The following is a 14,953-nucleotide window of genomic DNA, read 5'->3' as shown; positions in this document are numbered from 1 at the left end:
AAGTGCTTCCAGCTATGAACCTGAAAAACAAAACCAAATTTATCTACTGCCAAGATACAATGGTGGAACAGACATTGGGTATATATTCCAAAAGGGAGGGATAGGCCAAAATAAAGGAAAAACAGGCCCCAAACAAGTCAGAAACCCAGCAGGGCAGACATTATGTCTTAAAGCTCCAAAATAATGTTCTTTGACTCCAAGTCCTGCATCCTGGCCACAATTGGGCATCTGGGCCCCCAAAGCATCAGGCAGCCTTGTTCTCACATCTCTGCCAGGCACAGCCCAGTTGGCCACATTGGTACCTGTGGATTTTCTAGGCCTACATTGCATGTTACCAGTGGCCCCAGAGTTCTGGGGTCCTGGCGGCAGCCCTGCTGCCTTGGCTCTACTAGACATTTCCCTGGTGGGGGCTCTCTGTGGGGGCTCTAACCCCACTTTTCTGCTTGGCATTGCTCTAGTAGATGACCTCTGTGGTGGCTTCGCCCCTGCAGCAGGTCTCTGCCTGGGCTTCCAGGCTTTTCCATACATCCTCTGGAATCTGGGTGGAGGCTGCCATGGCTCCACTGCTCTCACGTCCTGCCAGCCTACAGACTTAACACAACTTGGACACCACTGAGGTTTTGAGCCTCTAGTCTCCAGGGCTGCTGCACAAACCACACTTGGGGCCGCTCTAGCCGGAGCAGCTGGGATGCAGGGAGCAGGTTCCCCAGGGCAGCTGTGCCCCAGGTCTGTCCTCTGGGACAACTCAGCCCTTCTAGAACTCAGGGCCTGTGAAGGGTGGGGCACCCTTCCAGACTTCTCAAATGCCTTTAGGACATTTTTTTCCATTGTCCTGGTTCTTAGCATCTGATTGCCTCACTGCCAAGGCAATGTCTTTAGCAACCAGTTTATCTGCTTCACCCTTGTGTTTTTCTCCTGCTCTCTGCTTCTCTACCACATGGCCAGGCTGCAAATATTCCAAAACTTTACTCTCTGCATCCCTTTTAATTTCTGGCTTTATATCATGCCTTTTCCACCATAACTCAGAGTAGGCTGTTAGAAGTAGCCATGCAGCATCCTTAATGCTTTGCTGCTCAGAAATTTCTTTGGCCACATACTCTGCTACACAGCTCCTAAGTTCCAACTTTCACAAAGTCCAAGGACATGAACACCATGCAGCCAGATTCCTTGTTGTGGTGTAGCAAGGGTTATCTTTTGTCCAATTCCCAATAAGTTCCTCATTTCTATCTGAGACCTCATCATCCACATGGCCTTTACTGTCCACATTTCTATAAGCATTCTGCTCACCACCACATAAGTCTCTAAGACATTCCAAACTTTCCCTTGTCTTTTTCTCTTCTTCTAAGTCCTCCAAACTCCTCCAACCTTTGCCCATTACCCAGTTCCAAAGCTGCATCTGCATTTTCAGGTATCTGTATATCAACACCCCACTCCTGGTACCTGTTTTCGGTTTTAGTCCATTTTGTGTTGCTATAACAGAAATACCTGAGACTGGGTAATTTATAAAGGAAAGAGGTTTATTTGGCTTACGATTCTGGGACAGCTGCATCTGGCACAGGCCTCAGGCTGTTTCTACTCATGGCAGAAAAGTGGCTGGCAGCTGGCAGGTACAAGCAGATCACATGGCAAGAGGAAGCAAGAGAGAGAGAGAAGGTGCCAGGGTCTTTTTAAGCAACAAGCTCTCACAGGAACTAATAGAGTGAGAACTCACTCATTAATCCCCTCTCCTCCAGGGAGAGCATTAATCCAGTCATGAGGGATCCGCCCCCATTACTTAGTCAGTTTCCAACACTGCCACATTGGAGATCAAATTTCCACATGAGTTTTGGAGGGGACAACACATCCAAATTCCATCAGCATGTAATAGTTTTACATATATATAGGATACAATGTGGTATTTGAATACATGTGTACAATGTGCAGTGGTCAAAATCAAGATACAGCATATACACCACCTCAAACATTTGTCATTTTTTTGTGTTGGGGACATTCAACTTTCTTCTAGCTATTTGAAATTATGTAATAAATTGTTGTTAACTATAGTCACCCTATATAGTGCTAAAACTTATTTGTATATCTTCCTTTGAGAAATGCCTATTCAGCTCCTTTGCCCACTTTTTAATTGGGTTATTTGTTTTTTTACTGTTAAGTTGTTTGAGTTCCTCATATATTCTGGATATTAATCCCATGTCACATGCATAGTTTGCAACTATTTTATCCCATTCTGTAGGTTGTCTTTTTGCTCTGTTGTTTCTTTTGCTGTACAGAAGCTTTTTAGTTTGATATAATACCATTTTGTTGTTGTTATTGTTGTTTGAGTTTTATTCTTTTGTTGCCTATGCTTTTAGGGTTTTATTCATAAAGTCTTTGCCCAGACCTGTTTCCTGAAGTATTTCTCCTATGTTTTCTTTTAGGAGTTTTGTAGTTTCAGGTCTTATATTTAAGTCTTTAATCCATTTTGAATTGATTTTGGCATATGGCAAGGGGTACAGATCTAGTTTCAAGGATGCCCACTCTCACTACTCCTATTTCATGTAGTATTGGAAGTACTAGCCAGAGCAATCAGGCAAGAGAAAGAAATAAAGGGCATCCAGACTGGAAAAGATGAAGTCACCCTGTCCCTGTTTGCAGATGACATGATCCTATATATACAAAAACCTAAAAACTACAAAAAAACTCTTAAACAGCTGGTAAACAATTTCAGTAAAGTTGCAGGATACAAAATCAGCATGCAAAATCAGTAGTATTTTATACTCCCAACAATGAACTAGCAGAAAAAGAAATCAAGAGAGGAAGCCCATTAACAATAGTCACACACACACACACACACACACACAAAAAAAAAACGCTAGGAATAAATTTAACCAAGGAGGTGAAAAATTTCTACAATGAGAACTACAAATGACTGCTGATAGAAACTAAAAAGGTCACAAAAAGATGGGAAGACACTCCATGTTCATGGATTGGAAGAATTAACATTGTGAAAATATTCATACTACCCAAAGCAACCTACAGATTTAATGCAATCCCCATCAGTATACCAATGACATTCTTCACAGAAATAGAAGAAACAATCCTAACATTCATATGGAACAACAAAAGACCCTGAAGAGCCAAAGCAATCCTGAGGAAAAAAATAAAGCCAGAGGCATAACACTGCCTGACTTCAAATTATACTACAAAGCCATAGTAACCAAAACAGCATGATACTGGTGTAAAAACAGACACTTGGACCAGTGGAACAGAATAGAGAACCCAGAAATCAGCCCACATGCTTACAGCCAACTGATCATCAACAGAGGCACCAAGAACATACATTGAGGAAAAGACTTCCTCTTCATTAAACGGTGCTGGGAAAGCTGAACATCCATTCGTAGCTTCAGATGTTTCTTTTGTAGCTTCCTCGCCTCTCTCAGCCTTTATAGAATTGGAGAGAGTTAGGAACTTGCTCTGGATTAGGCTTTGGCTTAAGGGAATGTTTCGGCTGGTTTGATCTTCTATCCAGACCACTAAAACTTTCTCCATATTGGCAATAAGGCTGTTTTGCTTTCTTATCATCTGTGTGTTCACTGGAGTGGCACTTTTAATATCCTTCCAGAACTTTTCTTTTGAATTTATGACTTGTTTAACTGGTGCAGTAGGTCTAGCTTTCAGCCTATGTTGGCTTTCAACATGCCTTTCTCACTAAGCTTACTCATTTCTAGCTTTTGACTTAAAGTGAGAGATGCATTTCTCTTCCTTTCACTTGCAAACTTAGAGGCCACTGTAGGGTTATTGATTGGCCTAATTTCAATATTGTTGTGCCTCAAGGAATAGGGAGGGCTGAGGAGAGGAAGAGAGATGGGGAAATGGCTGGTTGGCAAAGCAGTCAGAACACACAACATTTATCAATTAAGTTCATTGTCTTATATGGGCTTGGGTTGTGGCACCCCAAAATAATTGCAGTAGTAATATCAAAGATCACTGATCACAGATCACCGTGACAGATATCACAATAATAAAAAAATTTGAAATATTGTGAGAATTACCAAAAGGTGACACAGACACGAAGTGAGCATGCTTTTGGAAAAATGGTGCCGATGGTCTTGCTGGAGTCAGGGTTGCCACATACTTTCAATTTGTAAAAATTGCAATATCGGGGCCGGCCCGGTGGCGCACTGGATAGTGCGCCGCTTGGGAAGCGCGGCGGTGCTCCCGCCCGAGGGTTCGGATCCCACATACAGACCGGTTCCCGCTCACTGGCTGAGCGAGGCGCGGGAGCAACGCCGAGGTTTGCAATCCCGTAGCCGGTCCCCGGTCCGGTACGGGGGCAACACTGAGGGTTGCGATCCGTTGCCGGACACGGAAAAAAAAAAAAAGACAAAAAAAAAAAAAATTGCAATATCTGAGAACTGCAGTAAATGGAAGCACATTAAAAGAAGATATGTCTGTATCAAAGTACCACAGCTTTTTTAATCCATTCATCAGTTGATGGGCATTTGGGTTGTTCCACTTTTTGGCTATTATGAATAATGCTTCTGTGAACATTTGCATACAAGTTTTCATGTGGATGTATGTTTTTGCTTCTCTTGGGTAGAATTGTTGGGTCATATGGTAACTTCATGTTTAACTCTTTGAGGAGCTGCCAAACTTTTTCAAAGCAGCTGCACCATTGTATGTTCGCACCAGTAGATGTCTTACAATGTGTGAAGGTTCCGGTTTCTTCACATCCTCAACGATACTTATTATTGTCTATCTTTTTTATTATAGCCATCCAGTAAGTGTGAAGTAGTATCTCATTGTACTTTTGATTTGCATTTCCCAGATGACTAATGATGTTGAGTATTTTTCTTGTACTTATTGGCCATTTATATTTCTTTCTTGGAGAAATATCTATTCATATCCTTTGGCTATGTTTAATTATTTGTCTATTATTGAGTTGTAAGAGTTCTTTATATATCCTGTATACAAATATCTTATATTCTATGATTAAGAAAAAGAATATTAACAAATACAAGGGTTGTCTTTTCACTTTCTAAGAGGTATCATTGGCAGCACAAAAGTTTTTAATTTTGTTATAGCCTAATTCACCTATGTTTTTGTTTTGTTGCTTGTGCTTTTGGTATTGTATCTAAGAACCACCTGCCTAACCCAAGGTTACAAATATTTATTTCTATGTTTTCTTATTAGAGTTTTATAGTTTTGATGTTTACATTTAGGTCTGTGATCCATTTTGAGTTAATTTTGTGTAGGACATGAAATAGTGGTTCATGTTCATTTCTTTTGTATGTGGATATCCAGTTGTCCCAAAGCTATTAGTTGGAAAGACTGTTTTTCCCCCATTGAATTGTCTTGGCACCATTGTTGAGAATCAATTGACCACGAATATAGTGGTTTATGCTTGGATTGTCAGTTCTATTTTATTGAATTGTACGAGGGGCTTCAAAAAGCCCATGGAAACATTGTATTATCTTTTAGTTCCATTTTGACAAACATTTTGAAGGATCCTTATATATGTACCTCACGGCAGTACCACACTTTGTGTAGTTAGTTTTGAAATCAGGAAGTGTGAATTCTCCAACTTCTTTTTTTTTTTTTTTTCCTAGATTGCTTGGCTGTTCTGGGTCCTTTGCATTTCCATATGAATTTTAGGATCAGCTTGTCAATTTCTGCAAAAAGACCAGCAGGGATTTTGATAGGGATTGCATTGAATCTGATCAATTTGGTAGGTATTGCTATCTTAATAATACTAAGTCTTCTGATCTATGAACATGGGATGTCTTTTTTATTTATATAGATTTTAAAAAATTTCTTTTAGCAGTGTTATGAAGTTTTCAATGTCTGTGTTTTGCACATCTTTTTAAAATTTATAACTAAATATTCTATTCTTTCTGTTGTTACTGTGAATAGAATTGTTTTAATTGTATTTTTGAATGTTCTTTTTTAAAGTACAGAAGTATAATTGAGTTTTTTATTGATTTTGTATCCTGAAACCATGCTGAATTTGTTTATTAGTTCTAATAGTTTTTCAGTGGATTCCTGACAATATTCTACACAAAACCATGTCATCTGCATATAGAGACAGTTTTACTCCTTCCTTTCCAATTTAGATGCATTTTACTTCTTTTTCTTGGATAATTGTTCTGGTTAGAAATTTCAGTACAATATTAAATAGAAGTGGTGAGAGCAGACATCCTCATCTTGTTTCTAATCTTAGGGGGAAAGTATTCAGTCTTATATTAAGTATTATATTGGATTGAATTATGTCCCCCCAAAACTCCCTGAAGCTTGAGTTGTGTCCCCCAAGTTTTATGTATTAGGAACTTAGCCCTCACTGTGACTGTTAAGAGGGTGGGAAATCCTATTATGGTAATTGTAAGGTGGGGCCTTGAAGAAGTGATTGGGTTGTAGGACCATCCAGTAGTCGATGGATTAAAAATGGTGGTCAGGGGCGTGGTTCTGGGGGCTTTAAAAGAAGAGAAGAGTCTGTCTTGCTCTCTCTTGCTCTGTCTGCTTCCACCATCTTGCAGTGTGAGACCCCAGGGTCACTATCGCCACCACCAGATGGACTTTGAACTTCCCAGCCTCAAAAACTGTAAGCAATAAATTTCACTTTCTTTATAAATCACCCAGTTCTGTGTATTTTGTTATAAGCAACACAAACGGACTAATATAAGTATGATGCTAGCTATGGGGGTTTTTTTTGTAAATGTTCTTTATTGAATTGAGGAAGTTCTACTCTATTCTTAGTTGGTTGACTGTTTTTATCATGAAAGGATATTGGATTATTGTCAAATTCTTTTTTTGTATGTATTGAGATGATCATGTGTTTTGGTTTTTGGGGTTTTTTTTTTTCCTTTTTTTGTCTTTTTTCGTGACCGGCAACGGATCGCAACCCTCAGTGTCGCGCCCATACCGGACCAAGACCGGCCACGGGATCGCAACCCTCGGCATTGCTCCCGCCCCTCGCTCAGCCAGTGAGCGGCCAGTCTGTATGTGGGATCCGAACCCTCGGCGGGAGCGCCACCACGCTTCCCAAGCGGCGCACTATAGCAGTGCGCCACCGGGCCGGCCCCCATGTGTTTTGTTTTTTATTCTATTAGTACATGTATGTCTTAGTCAATTTGGGTTGCTAAAATAGAATATCATAGACTGGGTGGCTTGTAAACAACAAAAATTTGTTTCTCACAGTTCCAGAGGCTGTGAAATCCAGGATCAAGGTACTGGCAGATTGGTATATGGTGGGCTCACTTCCTGGTTCATAGATAGCTGTCTTCTTGCTGTGTATGCTTGTTACATAGCATAAGGGACAGGGTACTCTCTGGGGTCTCTTCTATAAGGGCCCTAATTCTATTAACTAGGGCCCCTCATCCCCCAAAGGCCCCACCTCCAAATAACATCACTTTGGGGGTTAAAATTTCAACATGTGAATTTGAGGGAACACAGATATTTAGTCTATAGCATTCTGCTTCTGGTCCTCCCAAAATTCATGTCCTTCTTGCATGCAAAATACATTCATTTTATTCCAATCACCCCAAAAGTCTTAACTCATTCCAGCATCAACTTTAAGATGTAAAGACCAATGTCCCATCTAAATATCATCTAAATCAGATATGGGTGACACTCAAAGTATGATTCATCCTGAGGTAGTTTCCCCTTCAGCTGTGACCCTGTGAAACCAAACAAGTTATGTGCTTCCAAAATACAATGGTGGGATAGACATAGGATAAACATTTCCACTACAAAAAAGGAGAAAAAGGAACAAAGGAAGGGATGACAGGTTCCAAGCAAGCACCATGAAATCTTAAGGCCGAGGAATAGAATAATCCCCTGTGGTATAATGCTGTGCTTTCTAGGCTCAATGGGGAAGAGATCTTGCCTTCTGAACCCACAAGGGTGGTAACCCCACCCCCAGGGCTTTGGGTGGCCCCACCCTCTTGGCTTTGGGCAGAGGCCATCTGGTGCATAGATCTAAAATATATTCCTGTAAAGACAGCATATAGTTGGATCTTTCATTTTTTTAAATCTAATCCGAAAATCTGCCTTTTGATTGGATTAATTCACTCAAATTTAATGCTATTGTTTATTTGCATGTTATATTATTATTTACATCAGCCATTTTTCTTTTATTTGCCACATTTTACATGTTATTTTTGTTCCTCCATTTCTTTATTGTTTTCTATAGTGTTAAGTGGATATTTTCTATTGTAACATTTCAATTCCTTTTGTTTTTAAATTAATTTTTTTGGATGTGTTTTCTTAGCATTTGCTCTGGGACTTAATATATGTGTCTTAACTTAGCAGAATGTTCTTCAGAGTTATACTGATTTAGTTCTAATGAAATATAGAAATTTTACTCTTGTGTAGCTCTATTCCCTCCCTACCTTTTTATGCTATCACTGCTATATATATTATGTCAATATATGTTTTAAACCCAACAATGCATTTTTATCATTATTACTTTATATAATCTTACGTCTTTTAAGGAGGATATTAAAAGAAAGTAGAGCAAGTATACATCTAATTTGTTATATTAAACTTTTCAAATTTTTATTTAACCAAAACATATTGATTATATATATTTATGGGGTACAGAGTTATATTTTAATAAATATGTACACAATGTGTAGTGATCAAACTAGGATAGTTAGCAAATTCATCACAAAAATTCATCTCTTTGTGATCAGAACATTTAGGCTCCTCTCTTCTAGCATTTGACAACATATAATTAATCATTGTTAATTATAGATGCCTAGCACTCTATTGTACATCAGTAGAACTTATTTTTCCTATCTGCTTGTAATTTTGTGTCCATTAACCAACCTCTCACTATCCCCACACCCTCCTCTCCTTTACCACCTTTAATAACCACAGTTCTACTCCCTACTTCTAAAAGTTCAACTTTTTTTTTTTAGCTCTCACATATTAGTGAGAACATGTGGTATGTTTCTTTCTTATTTCACTTAACATAATTTTCTACAAGCTCTTCCATGCTACTGCAGATGGCAGAATTTCATTCTTTTTTATGGTTGAGTGGTATTCCATTGTGTGTGTGTGTGTGTGTGTGTGTGTGTGTACACACACATTTTCTTTATCCAATCATCTGTCAATGGATGTTTAGTTTGGTTCCACATCTTGGTTGTTGTGAATAGAGCTTCAGTAAACAGGGGAGTGCAGGTATCCCTTTGACATGTTAATTTTCTTTCCTTTGGGTATATACCCAGTAGTGGGACTGCTGGATATTATGTAGTCCTATCTGTAGTTGTTTGAGAAACCTCCATACTGTTTTCCACAATAACTATACTAAATTACAATCCCACCAACAATGTATTAGAGTTTCTCTTTTTCTTGCCAGCATTTCTTATTTTCTGTCTTTTTGATAATAGCCAATTTTGATAATAGTCTTTTTGATAGTAGCCAATCTAATTGGGTGAGATAATATTTCAATGTGGTTTTCATTTGCATTTCTCTGATGATTAGTGATATTGAACATTCTTTCATATACCTGTTGGCCATCTGTATGCACTTTTTTGAGAAATGTCTATTCAGCTCCTTTGCCCATTTTTTAATCAGATTATTTACTTTCTTATTATTGAGTTGTTTGAGTTCCTTGTATATTCAGGATATTAATTCCTTCTCAGATACTTAGTTTGCAGATATTTTCCCCCATTCTGAAGCTTGTCTCTTTGCTCTGTTGATTGTTTCCTTTGCTATGCAGAAGATTTTTAGTTTGGTATAATCCCATTTATTTGTTTTTGCTTTTGTTGCCAGTGTTTTGGGGTCTTACTCATAAAATTTTTGCTCAGTCCTATGTCCTGAAGCATTTCTTCTGTGTTTTCTTCTAAAAGTTTTATAGTTTCAAGTCTTACATTTAAGTCTTTAATCCATTTTGAGTTGGTTTTAGTAAATGGTTAGAGATATGGAGATAGTTTTATTCTTCTACACATACCCAGTTTTTCCAGCACCAATTAGTGTTCTTTCCCCAATGTATGTTCTTGGTGCCTTCCCCCAATTTACAATTGTTATATCCTCTTGCTGAATTGATCGCTTTATCTTTATATAATGTCTTTCTTTGTCTCTTTGTACAGTTTTTGGTTTAAAGTCTATTCTATCCAATATAAGTGTAGCTACTCCTGCTCATTTTTGGTTTCCATTTGTGTGGAATATCTTTCCAACTCTTCACTATTATTCTGTGTCTTTACAGGTGAAGTGAGCTTCTTGTAGGTGGCATATAATTGGGTCTAGTTTTTTTAATACATTCAGCCAGTCTATATCTTTTAAATGGGGGAATGTAATCCATTTACATTCAAGGTTGTTATTGAAAAGTATTGCCTTACTTGTGACATTTTATTAATTTTCTATGATTGTTTTCTGTATCTTTTGTTCCTTTCTTTCTCATTTATGGCTTGTCTTTATCACTTGGTTGTCTTTTGTAGTGATAAGATATAAATTCCCTCTCGTTTTGTATCTGCTCTACCAGTGAGTTTTGTTCTTTCACATTTATGATGGTGGTAGTTATCATTCTTTTGCTTCCAGATGTAGGACTCCCTTAAGGATCTCTTATAGGGCTGGTCTAGTGCTGAATTCCTGCAGTTTTTGTTTGTCTGGGAAAGACACTATCCTTGATTTCTGAAGGACAGCATTTACAGTATTCTTGGCTGGCAGGTTTTTTGTTTGGGTTGTTTTTTCTTTTTCCCCAGCACTTTGAATATATCATCTCACTCGCTCCTCGCAAGTTTTTTTCTGAGAAATCTGCTGTTAGTCTGATGGGGATTCCCTTACAAGCAACCTGATGCTTTTGTTGCTGTTAGGATTCTCTCTGTGTTCTTCACTTCTGACAATTTGACTACAATGTGTCTTGAGCAGGACTTTTTTGGGTTAAACTGTTTGGGGATCTTTGAGCCTCTTGGATTTGGAAGTCCATATCTCTCCCAATACTTGGGAAGTTTTCAGCTATTATTTCATTAAATAGGTTTTCTATGCCTTTTCCCTTCTCTTCCGCTTCTGGAATACCTATAATTTGTATGTTTGTACACTTAACATTGTCCCATAGATCTCATAGGCTTTCTTCATTTTTTGAAATTCTTCCTGCTCCCCACCCCCCAAACTGGATTATTTCAAAAAGCCTGTCTTCAAGTTCAGAAATTCTTCCATCTGCTTGATCTAGCCTAATTGTTTAAGCTCTCAGTTGTGTTTTTTATTTTGTTGAGTGAATTATTCTGTTCCAAGATTTCTGCTTGGTTCTTTTTTTATGATATCTATCTCTTTGTTGAATTTCTCCTTCAGATCCTGAATTGTTTTCCTCATTTCATTGTGTTGACTTTGTATTTTCTTGCATCTCATTGAGTTTCCTTAATATTATTATTTGAGATATCTTTTCAGGCATTTCATAGGTTTCCTTTTCTTTGGAGGCTGGTAGGAGAAAATTATTGTATTCCTTTGGGGGTGTCATGTTTCCTTGTTTTTTGGGTTTTTTTGTTTCTTGTATCCCTACATTAATGTCTGTGGATCTGGTGGAGCTGTCACTTCTTCTAATACTCTGCAGTAGCATTTGAAGGGAGAGACTCTTTCCTGTAGATGTGTCCTACAGTGACAGTTGGGTAGGGTATTTTAGGTTTGGTTCCAGCTAAACACAGTAATGTCCATGTGATTTCTTCAGCTATATTCAATGTCAGAGTTGTCTATGAGTGCTTTCATGGCCTAGGCGCTTGGCACTCAGCAGCTCCTTGCTGAAGTGGGTGACACTGAGCTGGGTCACAGGGGTCTTGTATGACGTCTTGAATATTGGGAAAAGTGTCAGGATGCTCTGTTGCTCGTCAGCTGGAGTGTGCTGCACAGGCATGGTGGTGCCCTGGCCAGGATCCCATGTGCCTGATAGGTGCACTCAGGTGCTCTGAAGCTTCTTGGCTTAAATGGGTGACCCTGGGCAGGATTGTTGGGGTTGAGATTAGGATCTTGGACTTTTAGGGAGACAATGAGTTGCTCAGCAGCTCTTCAGCTAAGGTGGATGACTCTGGCTGAGGTCACTTGTGCTTGGGGCCATATCCTTTACTCCCCAAAGAAGGCACTGGGGTTTTCTACAGCTCCTCAGCTAAGGTGGGTGACATTGGGCAAGGTTGCTGTGGCCATGGGTGGGACCCTGCGCCCCAAGAGAGATGCTGGAGTGCTCTGCAGCTGCTCAGCTGGAGTGGACCACTCTGGGCAAGGCCATTGTCATTGTGGGCACACTGTTGTGCCCGCAAGAGAGATACTGTGGCACTCTGCAGCTTTAGCATTGAAATGGGCTGTTCTGGGTGGGGCTGCTTGAGTTGTGGGCAGGGCTCTGCACTCTTAAGAGAGACACTGGGTTGCTCTGCAGCACCACTGTTGGAGTGGGTCACTCTGGGTGAGGCTTCTGCAGTCATGGGTGCGCTTTATGCCCCCAAGAAAAATGGTGGGTCTCTCTGCAGCTCCTTGGCTGGAGTGTGGCACTCTGGGAAGGATTACTGTGGTTGTGGGCAGGACTGTGCACCCCCAGGAGAGATGCTGAGGCTTTCTGTAGCTGCTCATCTGAAGTGGGCCACTCTGGGCAAAGCCGCTGCTGTTGTGAGCAGGCCTGTATGCCCCTAAGGGAGACATTGGATTATTCTGCAGCTCCTCAGCTGGAGTATGCTGCCCTGCACAGGGTCACTGGGGTTGTGGGTGGGCCACTGTGCCTCCACGGGAGATGTTGGGTCACTTTGCAGCTCCCTGGCTGGAGTGGGCCACTCTGGGCATGGTCTCCAGGGTCATGGATAGGCCCCCCACACCCACAAGAGAGACACTGGGTCATTCTGCATCTCCTTAGCTGGAGTGGGCTACTCCATGCAAGGTCACTGGGGTTGTGAGCAGGCACCTATGCCTCCAAGAGAGATTCTGGGTCCCTCTAGAGCTCCCTTGCTGGGGTGGGTAGTTGTGGGAGGGTTCACTGGAGCTGCAGACAGGGTTCTGTGCCTGTGAGAGAGACATGCAGGCACTCCACAGTTTCCTAGCTGGAGTACATGGCTCTGGGCAGGTTTGCTGGAGCTGTGGAGGGACTCACTGCCTCTGTGAGAGATGCACAGGTGCTCCACTGAAGGGAGCAGTGCTGCAGTCAGTGGCAGAAGGCCCCAATTGATGAGCTCTCTGGCTCCGGAATGTGCACAAACTGACTCCCTCTGTCCTGAGCGTGGCCTCCACACTATGCCGGACCACCTGTTCCCAGGGTGCAGGATGCTGCATGGGCTCAGGTGATGTGGGGGCCTCAGGGTTGTGGAGATGCTGGGAAAAATGCACCCGGGTGTTGGCTCTGATCCCAAAATGGCGAATGCCATGGCAGCCCAGGATCCAGGGAGTGGGGCGGGCCTCAGCACTCACTCCTTCCCTGGATTAATGCAGTCATGTGGCTCCTAGCAGCTCCCCACACTGAATTCACAAACCGCAAGGGCTGTGCAGCTCATTTGTAGCTTGAATTGCAGGATTCTGCAGCACAGCTCTCTTACCTTTCCCATGAAGGCAGAAATTCCTCCTGGGCTCTGTGTGTGTGTGTGATAATTTTTGTTGAAAACTGGATATTTTAGGTAACATATTGTAGCAACTGTAGATAATAATTCCTATTATTGGGTTGGTTGTTTGGTTATTTGTTTATCTTTAGTGACTTGGCTAAACTAATTCTATAAATCTGTCTCCTTTACAGTGTGCAGCTTGATATCCCTGCTCAGATTTTCCCCCTTGTTTTTTTCTCTTAGCCTGACTACTTAGGTGGTACTCCTTGATTGCCAGAGACCACTTACTCATCAAAAGTTGTGCTTAAGTCCCCTTAGGGAGTCGATTTTTACTCCTGGCTGTGGGATGTGTGAGTTGTTTAGAGGCTGCTGTCACAGTTGGGGGAGTTTACATTTATTTGTCCTACAGTTAGCTAAGTACTAGTAGCGTGGAGGTTCCCTCCTGGATTGCTGCTGAGAGGGCCAAACCTTGGGCATGCACACAGTCTTCCAGACCACCAAGGATATTTAATTTTGGCTTCATAAGAGTTGTCCCTGGGTCAGAGTAGCTTACTGTTCAGTCAGTGTTTGGTCAGAAGTTGTGTGTAGGCCCTTTGTGCCAGTTAAGTTCCCACCCTGTGTTGGTGGGTATGTGTGCCGCTTAGGAAATGTTTCCAAGTCTGCCTCATGTCATGCTTTGATCATTCTTGACTTTAAAGTTTGACTGTGATCCCAGGAGGGCTCTTCTTGGCTGTCTCTGGTTTTCTGTATTAAACCTTTGCCGGCTCTGCCATTCTCCTTGCTTCATCCTTGCTTTCCTTAATTGTTTTTCATCAAGATCTCCATTGTTTTCAATAATGCTCTTAGTCATGGGATTCTCTACTCTCTGTTCCAAATAAAGTCAGTCCCCTCAGGCAGAGTTGTGGAGCTCTTTGTCCTTATGGCATGCCTCTCCCCCAGGCAGAATCCCTGTGCCACTGCACCTGCAGCTGGGGGTGGGAGCCCTTTCTTTTCAGGGTGACCCCACTCTTTGAGTGGGCAGTGGGTCTGGTCTTCTCGGCTTGCTGCTCTTGGCATGAAACCTCCAACCTAGGGGCAAACTGGGGCGGTGGCAATCAGAGTACAGTATTCTCAGTCTGCGGGACCTAGAATAGACCTTCCGTTATTTGAATGGAGGCTAGGTAGGGGAAGGGAGACTGGTCCTCTGTGTCATCTAACCAGTGACTTCTTCTGCACCTCTGGGCTGAAGAGAATGAGAAACACCATCAGCCTGCCCTTCCTAGGGTAAAACTAGCCGCAGTCTGGGAACTGGAGGGAGAGGGAGCTCCTGTGTTTTGACTCCACATGCTAGGGGTTGAGCTTCCATACAGAACTGAGGGAATGGGGGTAACAGTGCAGACCATAATTCGAATGCTAATGACTCTCACCTGTTTTGAGATTTAGTAAATATTCTTGAATGAATGTTTCTCCAAATGCTGTATGTCCTTATGACA

The 14,953-nt window shown here is 41.3% G+C and overlaps 1 protein-coding gene across 4 annotated transcripts in view; it reads left to right on the top strand.

The window, feature by feature from the left end:
• PARP11 (poly (ADP-ribose) polymerase family, member 11) overlaps positions 1–14,953 on the top strand; it is a 62,373-nt gene that overhangs the window by 25,613 nt on the left and 21,807 nt on the right. Inside the window, exon 1 of one of the 4 annotated variants that reach the window (XM_008572014.1) lies at positions 5,678–5,704. The exons of the other annotated variants lie outside the window; for them this stretch is intronic. The gene's annotated coding sequence lies outside the window, so the exon portion shown is untranslated. Of the gene's footprint in view, positions 1–5,677; positions 5,705–14,953 lie in introns of those variants that run through there. 4 annotated transcript variants of the gene reach the window in all.

The sequence above is a fragment of the Galeopterus variegatus genome, unplaced genomic scaffold, assembly GCF_000696425.1.
Source record: "Galeopterus variegatus unplaced genomic scaffold, G_variegatus-3.0.2 Scaffold745, whole genome shotgun sequence".
Taxonomy (NCBI): domain Eukaryota; kingdom Metazoa; phylum Chordata; class Mammalia; order Dermoptera; family Cynocephalidae; genus Galeopterus; species Galeopterus variegatus.
The sequence above is the reverse complement of the archived record's forward strand: the minus strand, read 5'-3'. Positions and strand labels throughout refer to the sequence as shown.